Source organism: Hetaerina americana, unplaced genomic scaffold, assembly GCF_022747635.1.
Source record: "Hetaerina americana unplaced genomic scaffold, ioHetAmer1.1.p SCAF_3, whole genome shotgun sequence".
Lineage (NCBI taxonomy): Eukaryota > Metazoa > Arthropoda > Insecta > Odonata > Calopterygidae > Hetaerina > Hetaerina americana.
The window spans coordinates 16,911,773-16,927,273 of record NW_027286874.1 but is presented as its reverse complement, the minus strand read 5'-3'; the positions used below and the strand labels follow the sequence as shown (position 1 = coordinate 16,927,273).

At 39.6% G+C, this 15,501-nt stretch overlaps 1 protein-coding gene across 2 annotated transcripts in view; it reads left to right on the top strand.

Annotated features, from left to right (window-relative positions):
- Positions 1–5,287: 5,287 nt before the first annotated feature.
- Positions 5,288–15,501, top strand: part of chn (zinc finger transcriptional factor charlatan) — an 85,258-nt gene continuing 75,044 nt past the window's right edge. For both annotated transcript variants that reach the window (XM_071588553.1, XM_071588554.1), the window contains exon 1: positions 5,288–5,431. The gene's annotated coding sequence lies outside the window, so the exon portion shown is untranslated. The remainder of the gene's footprint in view (positions 5,432–15,501) is intronic.

Genomic DNA, 15,501 nt, shown 5'->3' with positions numbered 1-15,501 from the left:
ACCTTACATCTATTCTTAAAAGTATACACTCTGTTAGGAAAGGGCTCGAATATTTTTGCAGGTAAGGTGTTCCAATCAACAATTGTTCTATTTAGAAAAGAAAATTTTTTTTATTTGTTCTCTGTGTCCGGCATTTTACCTTAAATTTGTGATCATTTCTGCCTATTAAATTTGGGTTCCCCGCCTCTTTCCTAAGATCTGCCCAAGCTTTCTCCCCCTTCAGAATTCGGAACATTCCACAAAGTCTGCTTACTTTCCTTGTAGTTTCTAAAGGTTCCCAGCCCAGCGTTTCTAGCATGTCAGACACACCCTCCATCCTCCTATGCTTCCCCAGTACATATCGGGCAGCCTTCCTTTGCACCTTTTCCAGTTTTTTAATAAGACCTACATTATGAGGGTCCCATACAAGAGAAGTGTACTCTAAAATTGGTCTTACTAGGGTCTGATACGCCTTCTCCGTGGTTGCTCTAACGCTCCCTTTGAGGTTTCTCATCACCCAATGAAGAGTTTTGAAAGCTTTCTTAAAGATGTACTCCACATTTAGCCCCCACCCTAAGTCCTTAGTTAAATATACACCTAAGTATTTGCAAATATCACTTCTAGGAATGACATTTTCTGAGAATCTATATTCCCTATTGTTTCCATTTACCTTGTTGCTAAAAGTTATGGATTTGCATTTGCTAACATTTATATGCATCCCATTTTTTGTCACCCAATCCGCCATTTTATTAATGTCCCTTCGAAGTTTGTCACGGTCTCTGTCATTTTCGATTTTCCTGTAGATAATACAGTCCTCTGCAAAAAGTCTTATCTGAGAATTAATATTTACTGGGAGATCATTTATGTATATTAAAAACAAGAGCGGGCCTATAATCTATAATCTACATTTACAGATCAGACTTAATTAAAATTTCCAGTAAAGACATTCCTTACTAAAACATGAAGTACTAATGTATGAAAACCTAATCACCTCATATTAATTACAAGAAAACAGAATTCCCATTCTTTTGTTAGCTTCGGAAATGAGAAAAACTTATTCAGCAGCTCAGGTAAGTCTCATTTTGGGGTTCTGGTGATTGACTTCAGACTGGAAGTTTGGGCAATTGCATATGGTACATGAAATAGGTTCCCATAGATAAGTAGGCTGTCACACTATCATTCTGACTTCCTTTCCTATGTAGCTAGGACAACCAAACAAGTTCTGTGAATTAAACCCAACTTAGGGATTTCAACATCAATGTATCTATTTTTAGTATTTTATTTTCTTATTAGGCCCTTGTATTTCAATGTATTATCTGATCCCTGCTGTCTCATTATTTTTTTGGATATTAGGATGTTTTCGGAAAAAAATTCTGTCTTCTTGGGGGTTTGTAGTTGAGGGGTGTCCATTGTTAACCACTATCAATAGTCCGATGTAAAAGGCCAAAAAGTGCTGTTTTTGGACTAAGGCTAGATAAATAAAATATTGATTACTATAGACTGGTAGAGGAAGGAAGCATTTTATAGCATATTTGAAACTTTTTAAAGAATTTAAATTATATTGTTAAAGACACACTGAAACCATTCTTTAATTCAGAAAAATAGATGACGTTAATTTGTATGAGGAAGAAATTAATTTTTGTAAATGTATATAAATGCATTGCATTTTGCTTAAAACGTTTTAAAAAACTCATGAAAAGTTCGAGTGTTGATTCATGTTGTTATAAAATAATAAATGTTTTATAAGATAAGGAATCACTTTTGAAATTGGACATTTTTGCCACCCTTGACTTTGAGTGATGTGCCACACCATGCCTAATTAGACTATAGGTTTGAGAATCAGCAATCAAAGTGGACATTGATAGCACATTACTATCCATTGTGAGACAGCATAACATCCAGCCCAGAAATGAGATGTACTTATGACCTAGGGTCAGCTGATGTATTACCCATGGAACTATATTGATGAGAGACTACTTCATTCATGCTCTGTCTACATCCTTGATCTCACCAACCCCCAATTCAACCCATATTCATCATGATTTTTAGTGAGATCTGTGGTTGGTCAGATCAGATGGTTGAAGTCCAGAACGGACTCACCATTTGGGATAGAATGTGATCTGGTGTCAGTGTGTTCATGGCAGTTGTCTCAAGTTGTGCATTGAATCCTTGATGCAATTCTTGGTTTTGAAGAAAAAAAATATCTCTTAACTCATTCAACCCTTCACCAGACCATTCATTATAAAATGCAAACAAAAACCTAGTAACTTTATAAGGCCTAGCAGCTGTCATCAGATTGCATTAAATGACATCTCCCAGGATTGAGCAAATATCTTGCTTAGGAGTTGTTCTATCAAGCAATCAAATTGATATAATGGCAGAGCAGATGGAGAAGTTGTTTTTCCTTCTCACATGGGTTGTCTACCGGCATTGATGGATATCCAGGAGAGATATCTTGGCTTGAAATATGTGATTGAGCTTTAATTGATAGAAGATAATCCCAAGACCTTCACATGTGAAAAATATAAGCAAATACCAGTATTTTGGTCAGTAGGTAACTATTATCAATGAGAAAATGATTGTGTACATCAAATAGGTTGTAATTATGAGCAAAGGATTACAGATATCTAAGCAATACTAATATTCTATAGGGATTCGGAGAACAGTGCAAGTTAAGTGAAAAAGAGTCCTTCATGGTACAATTGATGGAGTGCCCTTACCAGCTCCTACCTATAATCCAGTTTGGAGTTGGACTCAAATTCTGCCTTCTCCCATAGATGCATGGGTTTACTCACTTTGTTTGACCCAGCTGACTCTGATTAAAGTCTCCTGAAAGAAAATAGATTTCACTCTACCTGCACCAACATGACCCTCATTTTCCGGTACCTTTACTACCCTATTATGAGAGCTCAACTGGGTTTTACTCATGTTTTTCCTGCGTAGAAAAAACCCCTAGGTAAACTCAAGGGAAATGATAGATCTACTTAACCCTTTGAGTGCCATGTGTATTTGCTAAATTTAGGGTGAAAATTGCCAGGCTATTTGACTGAGAAATGCAGGATTATTGAAAAATGTCTGTAAAACATTATTTTTCATAATAACATGAACATTTTTCAATTTTAATCATATTATTTAAAAAATTAAACAATTGTATTTAAATTTCTAGCGCTAAAACTTTTCCAGTCATAACAGGTTGAATTTTCCACAAACTTCCGCGGGCAGCTTCCTACACATTTCTTAACTGATCATTTGCTTGAATCCTTATTCGACCAAATTGCCTATAAGCTGATGAAAACCAATGCACATCTGCCTGCCTATGCTAATTAATTTGAATGCTACTACATTCAGTAAGATTATAAAAATCCAATTGTCGCAAAATAATATCATTCTTTGACAATGGGGTAAACATTCTGTCGTCTATTTATTGTTTTGCGTGATTTTTCTCAAGTTTACACGATTTGGTGCTACTTACAGCTGTTTAAATTAGGTCAGATTAGTAATGGATAGTTTCAAAAATTTCCCCATGAAGGCGTGCTGTATCATTTGAAGAGCGAATTTTAACTTGTTTTAATGTGAGACAGTTGAATCTGCTTCATCCATTTTCGGGAGTGAATTTTACAGCCAGCTTTTGTTGCTTCGGATGTACATGTACCTAGATATATGTCTATGTATTTCAGTCATGACTTCAACGATTTCGTTTCCCGTTGTTCAGTTTTCCTTAACTTCTGACGAAAGGAAATTAAATCTGTTGGCGTAAGACTTAGAGCGGTGTTGTCCAGGCAAGGTCCAGTTTTACACTTCATTTTTGGATTTGGTTGCTTTTTCGGCTGAATGAAATGCAAGCAGCTGTTGTGGAAATGGTAACCACTACAAAACAGAGTAAATACTAGGATGAATTGTAGAGCTTTTATCTAAACATTAACATTGTTAATCGACTAACATCACATATAACTAACCGTGGAGTAGGTATAAGTACTTTCTCGTGATTCTCATGGTTGTCTAAAAAGGTTTTCCATTTGTTGCTTGATTTTAAGTTATAAAGTTGCTTCATTGCTCGTCTGTGTTCCAGGACTTTTAATTCATGCAGTGGTAAAACAGTGCAATCTTTTAGTGAATTTTCTAAATAAGGCATAAAAGTTTGATCGTTCATTCCAGAAAGATGGAGTATAAGCTAGTCACAGTATTTTGAACGACGAAATAAATTGACCGTCTTGCCGGACCAAGTTGAATTTTAATTTGTTTTAAGTGTTAGCATTTCCAAAAAGTGTGCAGTTTTCTTTCATGCTGATGTTCTCCAGATTAATTTGCCCCGTGCATAAAAGTTATTTTCTGAGAATGGTATGCATGCGAAGCATCCTATTTCTATTTTGAAATTCATTTTTAGAAACTATTACGGGAGTTATGGAAACATCGTGTTTATCGTCTTTTTGACATTTTTAGCCACAATGAAAATGAATTTCCGCTATGTGATATTAAGTTTCCAGTATCGTACATGACATAATTTACAGAATTAATAACTATCTTTAATAAATTCAGTAGCTTCGAAAATCACCACTCAAAATTATTTTCATTTGGATGTTTCCGAGCAATGAATAAATAGAGATTCTTGGCTACCACCCCGAGCACTCGAGTTCCTAACGTACTTCCATGGTATATGTGTCTTGTACACATACCCATCACTAATAACTTGTGGCATTGCAGCCGCGTTTAAAGTAATGGTAGGGTCTTAGACTTGATAAATAATTATGGCAAATTATACACGGATGGTATTAATGTCAATATTCACGATCATAGGCATTTTGAATTGAAAGAAATTAATATATATCAAAGACTTCCTAACTGGTACTTGACGGAGTTTAACGAGGTCACGTTATAGAGGTTTCGCAAACGGACAATCCTCGCTCCACAAAGGCTGGGAGGCGATGGCCACCGCCTTCCAGAGAAATCACCGCCCATTCGTCCGTTTATTCCGGAGAAAATAAGTTCTACTACTTTCGGGACAGTTCTTGTATCAAGGAAAATGTTCATTTCCGTGATTTCAGTTTTGAACGCGTTTCAAATATTTCAGAATTGAATATTTCACGTGTTGCTAACTACCATTGCGAACTTCAACGCCACCTCACCATGAAATAATTTACCGAGTCTGCACATGTCAGCACCATCGAAGTTCCTAAAAACTCGAGCCCTTATTACTTGCATTGTGCTGCTACCTACCATGATGCCGCGTAACTTCATAAGATCTGCTGCACTGAAATCTGGTGACCGTCATTTCGTCAGGAGGGGGAGCGCGCACAGCGTCGAAGGGAGGAGAGTGGATATCAGAGAGGAAGGAGGAGGGTTTCTTCGAGCGCCAGTACAGGAGGAGAAAGGGAAGAGGAGACTGAGGGGAAGGGCGTGGGAGTGATATCTGCTACACCGGTTGAGGTCAACAAATAGAAAAAAAATACTTTTGGTAAGTGCCATTCGCTACTATTAATATCATTCACGGTTTCTTTCAGGTATGCAGTCCGTGGGGTAGCGTTTTCTTACGCATGTTTTCCGGTTTATAACCACAAATTTTTGTTTGTCCGAGAGGGGCTGTTGATGGTCGTTCTATAGGAATACAACGCTCCGTGACTAACCGTGAACAGAATCATATCTTCGCGGTACGCTGGCGGGGTGGGAGACTGCGTCGAGACGTGAATGCAAGCCCGATATCAGTCAGCCACGCGTGCTCTCTGAAAGTCTCACGTGCTTGGGAAAGATAGTGATTTGTATTGATGATGTTCTCAAACATATATTATAATAGATAAGTAAATTCGCTGCTTACTACGGCATCTCAAGTAATTCTTCCTAAATTATGTGTGGCGACTCTTTTCGCTATATGACGTTCAGCATAGAAAAACGGGCTGATGAACTCATTTCCAATAACATTGTGTCGTCCAGTTTAGCGTGACAATGTGTGATTTTATATATATATATATATATATATATATATATATATATATATATATATATATATATATATATATATATATATTTATATATATATTTATATTATTGTGATATTTTTTGCATCTATCAACCTCTTAAGTTCTCCACATGGTTCTTTGTCATTCCCACCGCCTTAAAACAGCACTTTGCCAAGCATAAAACCTAAGTTACTTTCTGGTAGCAGAAAAACATCACTTTTATTTCGCTATTCTCTTGTAGGCTTACGCCCTTATATTCCTCTTTCGGGCGGGAAGAGACGATCGGCTCCATGATCACTTTCCACTATTTCCTATTGCCTTAACTTCTTTATCCAATCTTTCACAATAATTAAGACATCCGTCTCCCCTATTCCGCTCGCCCACATGTTTCATGGCTACTGCACTCCGACCCCCTTCATCCATTTCATGCAATTCATTTCGCCCAACCTTATCCCGTGTCTCTTCTCCATGCCTAGCGTCATCCCTTTTCCATCCATGACCTCCCCAAATCTGCATTCGGTCCGTTTTGTCTATCCCCATTTTGTTGTTCTTCGATTAATAGTGCTCTGTAACCCTGTGATGTATTTCCTTCCACCTTATTTACGACTGCGGATGATTATCTGCGCAGAATTTTTCTCTTGCCAGGTCCCCGACTCATACTATCTACTTTTGCTTATTACTGATCCCTAAACACTGCCGAGCGCTTACAACCTTATCTTCCACTCGCCCATAATTGCTTGCGGGTAGAATCCACTTCTTGGCCTTCTGTCTTCCTCCGCTGTTTTAAATCTTACCCATCATAATTTTACGTTTCTACCAGAGATATGAATAATTGTTGAGCGGTCATGAACTCGCCTGCTACCGTTCGTCTAAGAGCAGTTCAGTCAAACTGACTTGAATAATCTCTGCGGTTGCGTGTTTATTCAATTATACTTATCAAACGGCTCCTTAATTGAATCTTGATTGCATTTATGTATAACTAAGCTTACAGCCGGCCCATATTAAACTTCTTACGCGGGTTTGTCTGCCAGCTATCTATCAAACATAGATTTATGGTTTTTGTTGAATCTTTCTTGTTCTGTGATTTCTATTTTCAGTATGTATTCATGCATTGTTTTATTTGGCTAGATTTTTGTAGATATAATTTTGTTTTCTTAAAATCTTTCAAATTTATTTGAATCTGGCAAACTTGATGGCCCTTGGAAACAAGCGTCTTTCATTGACTTAGGCATTGAGGTTAATTCTTTTACCTAAAGACGCTATTTTATTTTGTCTGTTTTCATTATTACACTCGTTGAGCGAGGCAAGCATAAGAGTATTGTCACAAAATTAATAATTTAGCATTCACTAAACCCGACAACCTTTTTCCCTCTGAAAGTAAGCATCCACGTCGTAAACTCGTGTAAAGTCGCCAGTTTGTGAGGGAGTCATTTCCAAAAGAGATGGGTGTGCAGTATGGAGGTTCCTCAAGGCCGCCCACATTTGAATTTTTTTATTTAATCGGTTGGGTATCTCTGGTTTGTCTGATGTCTGGTGACATTGTCATCTGGAATTTTGGAAAAATCAGTATTTGGCCTTTAACGAGTTCCCCAAGGTCAAAACCATGGAAGAACGGCTATATGCAAGGTCGGGCTTGAACTTCCAACTCTACGCTCAAGAGAAGGGAACAATACTCTCCAGACTAATTGAGCAAAAATTTTTCTATTGATTGTCTTGATAACTATGCTGGTCTTGCCCGAAAAAAATATGAGTGAAATTAGGAATATTTCTTCATCCCTATAGAAAGCTTGAGTAGATGGTTCAGAAGTATGAATGTATGATATGTTTATGACATTCTGAAATCGGGGAAAGCATTGCCAAGGTGAACGCTGTTTTAGATTTGCAGAAAGCCCTCACCTATGTCCCTCGCGAGGAATCAATTAATAAGCAAATGAATATATTGTGATGTTAGCGAGGAAGTCCAGCGCTGGATGAGATACTTCTTAAATCCGCTTTTCTGCGTAAGGAAAAGGTAGTCTTCCATGGGTTGAGTTCTTTAGAATGAGACAACTTCAGGTGTGCCGCAAGGAAATGTAATAGGGCCCCTACTCTTTCTGATGTATATTAACGACATAACATCTCATGTTTGCGGCAACCTTAGATTATTTGCTGGCGAAACAGTGATTTACAGAAAAATAATGATATCGTCAGATTGCGTGCTATTCTCTTACGATTTATACGAGATTACGGTGTTATGTACAAAATGGGGGTTAGAACTCAGTATCAGAAAATTTACAGCACTGAAGTTTTTGAATAAGAGAAAAGTAAAAGAATATGTCAATTACAACATATATGAAAGCGGATCAAATTTCTTAGAACAGGTCCAATACTTACTTACTTACGCTGACAATCTTTCATGTAGTAGACACATCAGAAGAAATTTCAATTTAGTCTTAAAGCAGCCAGGTTTCACTTGGCAGATTGTTGGGAAGTATAACGGTAAAATAAGAGAGATATGGTACTTCGGTTTAGTTAGAATACGCGGCAAGTATCTGGCATCCATGAAAGAAAACTTTAATCAAAGGTGTATACTGTTCCGAGAAAATCCGCTAGGTTGTTAAAACTTGTTACCGTCAGTGAGTTAAGGTATTATGGAGGACCCACTTGATTTTAGAAGAGAGAAGGCAAGACTTTTGACTATTTCAGAAAGGCCAGCACCAGAGTTATCTTGTGGCACAGCAGGTATAATTGTGGTCTCAAATTATATTCGTAGATTCGACCATCGGGATAAAATAAAGATGGACGCCGTCACAGGCAGAGATTCAGATACTCGCTCCACGCTCGGACGATACGCAAACGTAACACCGAACCTGGATACTAGAATTTTGATGAATTGGTCCAGGGTAACATTATGAGCATGTTGTATACAGGCATTGATGTGCGTGAGAGTTGTGTATGGGGTAACATGCATGAGTAAATATGGACTAATATTTCTGCAAGTATGTCTGATGTCCTGCACCCTCACGGCGGCTTGTGGGGTATTGCATATATGTAGATAAGGTTTTTTTCGATGCATGATTGATCGTAACTTCCAAGATCTCTTGTAAAGCTCAGTGTCGTAATTAGTGATACTGGAACGATTACTAGGGAACTTTTTAGTTCCCTTGATGGTGGAGAGTGGGATAAACTTCTCAGTAATTCTGGGGATAGAGTTTTAGCGGAAGAGTAATATTTACGATGTGAATGTGAAATATGTCTTGCATTCTTATGGAATAGGATTCTATGGGAGAAAACTTGAATGAAGGACGAATGGAAAGGTTCAGAAAAAATCAGAATTGTCCAATATTGCTGCGAGAAGATCGTAAGCGTCATTTTTATAGAGGGCAACTTGTACCGTATGTATGTCAACATACTGTACAAATATCCTTTATGAATACCTTTTTTGTTTTTTCGTACTGTCAAGCGTTGGGTTAGGTGATATATTATTCTGCAAATGGTCTGATATCCATATGGAACTTATAGGACAATGGCATTTTTATTTGATTGACACGAAGTATCAATCATTTTCCACCATGCTAACTGCAGAATTCGTACTAATGTGTAGTTTAAAGAGACTACTACTTTCTGTTAATTGCTTAATGTTGCTCATCTTTTTTGTTAGATTTAGATAAATTTTCTCATTTGCGGGTGTACATGGGCCTTTAAGCTCTGGAGACTATTTTCAGGGGTAAAATGCATTAGGCATAGGCTTATTTTGCGCAGTGACTTTATGTTGAGGGAAAGAAAAAAAGCGTCGTAAGTATCCTGTTGCGAATTTGAACTGTCACCATCTTTACTAAACGCTTATAACACTATTGAAAATTTTAAGGCAAGGAATCGCAATAGGAAAGCGAGATAATTATTTCAGAATTCTCTGGGATATTATTCAGCGTCAGACCTCGCCCGATTATTTCAAGGAACAAGCCAAAAACCTTAATTTTGCGCTTTCTGTTTTTGAGCCTGCTATCAATCAATGTATGGATGAGGAGAGATTAATAGATGATATTCGGATTAGAAGAGTTGTGACCTTTACCAAGTTGGAAACTAATGAAATTAGTTGGGAGTTCGAGGAAAAATATTTAATCACCGGATGAGCATTTTAGTTTATTTACTGAACGATGGCTTACGTTCACAATTGTAATGACTTGAAAAGTCGTTGGTTTGGAATTCAATTGAGGAAAGGTGATCGAGCTCAACATTCAATTTATTTTTTATTTTAAAAGCGGTATAGTTCTCATCTGATCTGTAACCGCACTTACGTTTCGAATCAAATTTCACTTTTAAAATTCGAGGAATAGTTAATAGCAGCGTATTTATGCATTGTTATTCGTTATGAAACGCCTTGCAACCAATTATACGTTTCAATGAGTAAAGTTTTCTGGTCAAAATTGTTTTCATGGTTTGCCTATTCCTTGCAATATCCCCGCAGTATCTAGATACCCCTTTTTCCTGCCCTGCAGTGGCAGGTGATATATGTAGGTATTTTCATAACCAGAGTACATTGAATCGTCATATCCTTTCATGTTGCCGTAGAAATATCCATATTTGCGTGATTATGATTTTTAACTAGTTTCTCTCAAGTGTAGTCACAGATTAATATCTACGTATAAGAATACTCTAATGCCAGCACCATACATTACATTCGCAAAGTACTGAGGGAATGGAAGCCATATCGAATAGAATTAAAAAAATTTGGATTCTTCGCATTTGGGAAAAATTTGTTACAAATGGTTGATTCCAATTGGACCCTCCAAGTAAAGGAATACTGTATATAATTCTTCATTTTTGATGTTTTGTTAACCATGATGACTATTCGGCTGGACTTCCATATGATTTGGTTGAGGTCAGATTCGGTCAAATTGCACTTTCTCCTATCCCATTAGGCAAGTTACCGTTTCGCTGCCCATCCACCTTCTGGATTTACGATCCGATGGTACATTTCATGATGGCACCGACCTACAATTGATTTCAGGAATTCGATATTTTTAATTGATGGTATAGCTTTAGGGATGTGGTGTTTTTATAATTGGCGTAATATTATTGAGATCGACTTATGTTATGCATCTCCAGTGTCTCGGAGTTATCTCACTGATGTTCCTTTTTGCCCCAAGTCCCCGACTACATGAAATTCTTTGTTCAAAAGGCTTGCCCGCTCACATTTGTAGTATCGGTGACGTTATGCTGTGTTGTGAAAAATTTATTTTCATGAAAAAATAAATTCCTACTTTGCTGGGTCGCCCTCTGCAGAATCGTAATGAAGGATCTTTTTGCGAAGGTGGTGACAATCGGAGCGATTGATCCCATTCTTTTCAGTCGCACTACTACCTCACGTTCGGTCGGTTCTTTCTTTTAGTTCGTACTTCCGTCACGCGAGCATTCGCCGTATGCCTGATACGCATTCTCGATTAAGCGGCACAAGGGGAGATCGCCTGAGGGATGGGGCGGCAAAGCCGGGAGGCAGAGGGGGAGACGAGGCGACCACGCCTCCCACCCCGGAAAAAAGGAATTTCTTTCGGTGCATTTTCTTCCTCTCTGGGTGTTTTCCTTACCTTCCCCCCTCTTTTTAGAGTTTGTGGAGGAGAGGAGTAGGTCAGTGGGAATTTTCGCGTATCATGCGTCGGAAATGTAGCCACCAGAACTTCGGCCGTCTCCGCTCTCGTCGGTTCTTTCCGCTCCGCTCTTTCTCGAGTCCCCGCAACTCTTTTTCTTATCCTTCCTCCCCGTCCCTAGTGTCACGACTTTTCGACGCGGAGGCTCTCGTAACTCGGGCGAGCACCACCCCCTCGTTTCTCCTTCCGTCCGCGCTCGCCCTCTTGCTTCTCCCCAGGATGCTCATCAGTATTTTCAAAGCCTCCGCCGCCGACTCATCGTTCCCAACATTTTCATTTTTCTTTCCTTGGACCCCGTCTCCCCGGTCTTCCCCTGCTCGACCCAGTGTTGTGATCGCCCGGTAGTATCTTCCGCACTTTTCTTGTGGAAAATACCATTTGGTGTGCTGTACCGGGAGTGTGCTGAGGTTAAGTATTAGGGAAAAGTAGTAAATATAGTTTTCTATTAATGCAGCATCCAAAATATTCCCCTTTTCCAGTTTGAGTGGGGCCCTTGTCTACCGTCAATTAGTTGTGTACCTGGATCAGATGTATTGCATTGGATGTATCGTCGGAGTGGTATCGTGGCCATTGTAGTGCGCAGCTATGGTGTCAAAGGACCTCGGTGTCTAGTCGAATTCATGTTTTTTTTATATTTAGCTGGTAATTATTTTGCATTAATGAGTAATGGGGTGAAGCATTGGGCATGAAGAAATTGGGCAGGATACTCCAGTTAATAAAGTAACTGCGAATGCAAAATCATATTTCTACTGAAAATTGCCCAACATTGCCCAGAGTATCCTCTATTTCCGCATGAAAAATTTCAAAGATTAGAGAATTATTTATCACGTGGCTGAATGTAGTTAATGGGCTCTCTGTCAGTCTGCATAGTATATTAAATGTGGGGGTGAAAATATGTTGCGAAATTCCTCCCCGAGGTCAGGTGAGTAACCGAACGGTTTCAATTGTTTTTACTTATGGATTTTCGGTTTTAACCAATATTCAATATTCGGCACAGAAAACTCCATCGTATGGCCTTGGCAGAAGTGTCGTGCGCTGCAGTCGTGGTGTTCAAAAGTTAGGGTGCATGGCAAGAGCTTAGAGCACCAATCCATCTACTATATATGCCCTTCCAACTCCCTCCCAATCAGTCACACAATGAGCCCCACGTGTGACTGCGAGTGAACACCACTACTCTCCGCACGCATTATTGTTTTCTTCGCCTGCGTGAGGACGTCATTTCCCCCATTCCTCTCTGTCACTAACTCTCTCCCTCCGCGGCTCTCCACCCTAGGGATTTTAACAGTGCGCTCGTAGGAATGCATCATCCCCTGCCCCTACACCGTCGTCGCTGTTAACCCAACTACGCGCCGAGCGGCGTGTGCGTGGGCGAGGTCTCCATGGAAACGCGACCGCGGACGCCTCCCATTTTCTCTCTCTCTCTCTGGTGGACGTGTTGCGAGAATCGCCCTGTCTCCCCTTCCTTCTTCCGCTCGTTGTTTACAAACAAACACTGCCTGGGAAATTCCCTCCCGACCGAGAGAATGAAGAGCAGTTTCTGTGTCCCGCGACCTGCGGTCACGCCTCCGCGGCCACTTCGTAATCCCGCTGTGAATGGAAGATGGCAATTGTTTGCGGTTTAAAAAATCAATTCTTAGCTTCCTACTCTTTCTCTTAGTATTTTTTTATTTCCGTCCAGCAAATGGTGGCCGGCTGTGAACACTCTTTAGGTGGGAAGGGATGATCTCCAGCTGCAATTCGTCTTTCAATTTACGTTTGTTCTCCAATAAAGTTAGGGTTTTTTACCTCGCACACTTTTTTGGAGGGCAGCGTACCCGATTGCGGGATCACGCTTTTGCTACGAGAGTAAATATCTCGAAAGTAAAGATCTAAGGCTCCGTCTTAATTATATTCCTAGGACACGGCATTATATAGGGTAAGAGTAATTTCAGTTTATTGCTTGCTGCTGTACAGCAAGTTAGACACAATTTGGGATTTTATTGGTGATTTGAATTAAAAAATGCCATGATGATATTTTGGGGAAAAAGAAATGGGAAACATTAATCATAATATACGGAATAAAATGCGGTGACTGGGAATAATTCAAGAATTTGGGTGTTACTCTTGCATCCAACATATGATGGATGCAAACATTGGAAAGATAAACGCGTCTTTCTTAAAGAAGTTTATGTTGATTAATGAAGCCTTGGGGAAAGATAATGGAAAATTAAATAAAAAGAATTTGTTGCTTTGCATTTGTGAAGACTCTCTTGGAATATACGCTAAACATTTAGGGTCTATCGGAGAAAGTTTTAAATTGGTAATGAGGTAAATTGCTTGGAAGGTGAGGTCGATTCATCAAGTTTTGCTACGAAAAGATAATCTATGACGGTGTTACTCGGAAGGCTGTTTGTGGAAGTCTCCCAAGACGAAGAGAACGAGCATGAGCAATTTTAAAACGGGATTTTAAAGTTGGTACAGTTTATGTGATAGAACTTAAGATGTGCAGGAAGTATTATGCTTCCCCCCCCCCACCCCACCCCGAAGTGTATAGGAAGATCCACCGGAATAAATAAGATGAAGAGACCCCGGCACAGAGGGATTTCCTTTTACTTTCTGGACAAATTAGGTTTTCGCCTCGGATTCTGCCAGATCGGCCACTCCTGTATTGTTCTGGGGTACGTCAAGTTGAACAGAGTCAACTGGGAACCTGAACTCAAACCCCCGACCTTCGGGTCTGAATCCCACCTGCCTAACGGGCCTGGTGAATTTATTATTCAGGTTCTCATATTTTCCTCGTAATATTAGCAAACAAAGCAGGGATTGGTTTAATCGTGTAGTATGAACTAGTGCAAATCTGGCTGTGCCCAACCACCTACCACCACACGCTCTTGCAGCGGCTTATGCGGTATTGTGTAGGTGTATGTCTGAAAGTACCCCGTCAGCAATCCTTGAAGAACTTGATTGTATTATGAAATCCCCTTTTACGAACAGATAACATTTGCTTGACTTGACACCTCCTGCCACACGTCCCCGTAACGGCTTGCATTGTGTTATCGTAGATGCTTATATCGTGCCTGGTTCTTCTAGTGCGGAACTAGATGCATTTTTCGCAGCCCATTTAATCCGCGTCCTAGGAAATAAATGTTCAGTCGTTTGTGACTAGACTGATTTTTAAGTGTCTACTTTTTTAAGTGTTTTACTTTTCCAAATGGTTTTCATTCACGTATGCGATTTCTGTTTTCTTCAAACCCTTCATCATATCCCATTCTAGGAAGGGTATCTTTTCCTCTACCTTCTCTCTCGCTCTTTCTTAGCGTTAGGATTCGGTGCACTAGTAGGCTGATTTTCGGCTCCGATCCTGTTTGATTACTTGTACGTTAACTCACAGTAAAAGCCGCTCACATCCGAGATTCCGCCATTTTGTCTCGTGGACTTCCCCCTCCGGTACACATTATCTTTCCTCCAGTCGTCAGCCGTCCCTCCCCGCCTGGAACGGCCAACCTCCCTGGCCCGGAGTGTCACCCACTCCACCAAGTAATATAAGCAGCCTGCAACCTCATGTCTCCCTCACCTTTCTATGGATCTTCCCCGTCCTACTGGCGTCCCGCCAAGGTAATCCGGGTTCGGTTTACAGGTGGAAAAAGAGGAAAAGGAGTGTATCTCGATGGAATGAATTTCGTTTTTCTTCCTCCCAATGATGTGTTTTATTTTAAGGTATTTCACATCGCGCGATATTTAATTTCCGTCCCGGTCAAAGTTGTATTCTTTCCAATCTTCCACACCCCTGCGAGATGAAATTTGTATCTGGTCTGTTATTATGATAAAGGGGTTATCTTGCGATTAGATTATTTTAGTCAAGACTAAGTCGAATAAATGAAAAACTCCAATAGCCGTAAACCAAGAAAAATATGTTTTAACAAAACTTTGGATAGCACCGTTCAAAAGTACATATAACGAAAGCA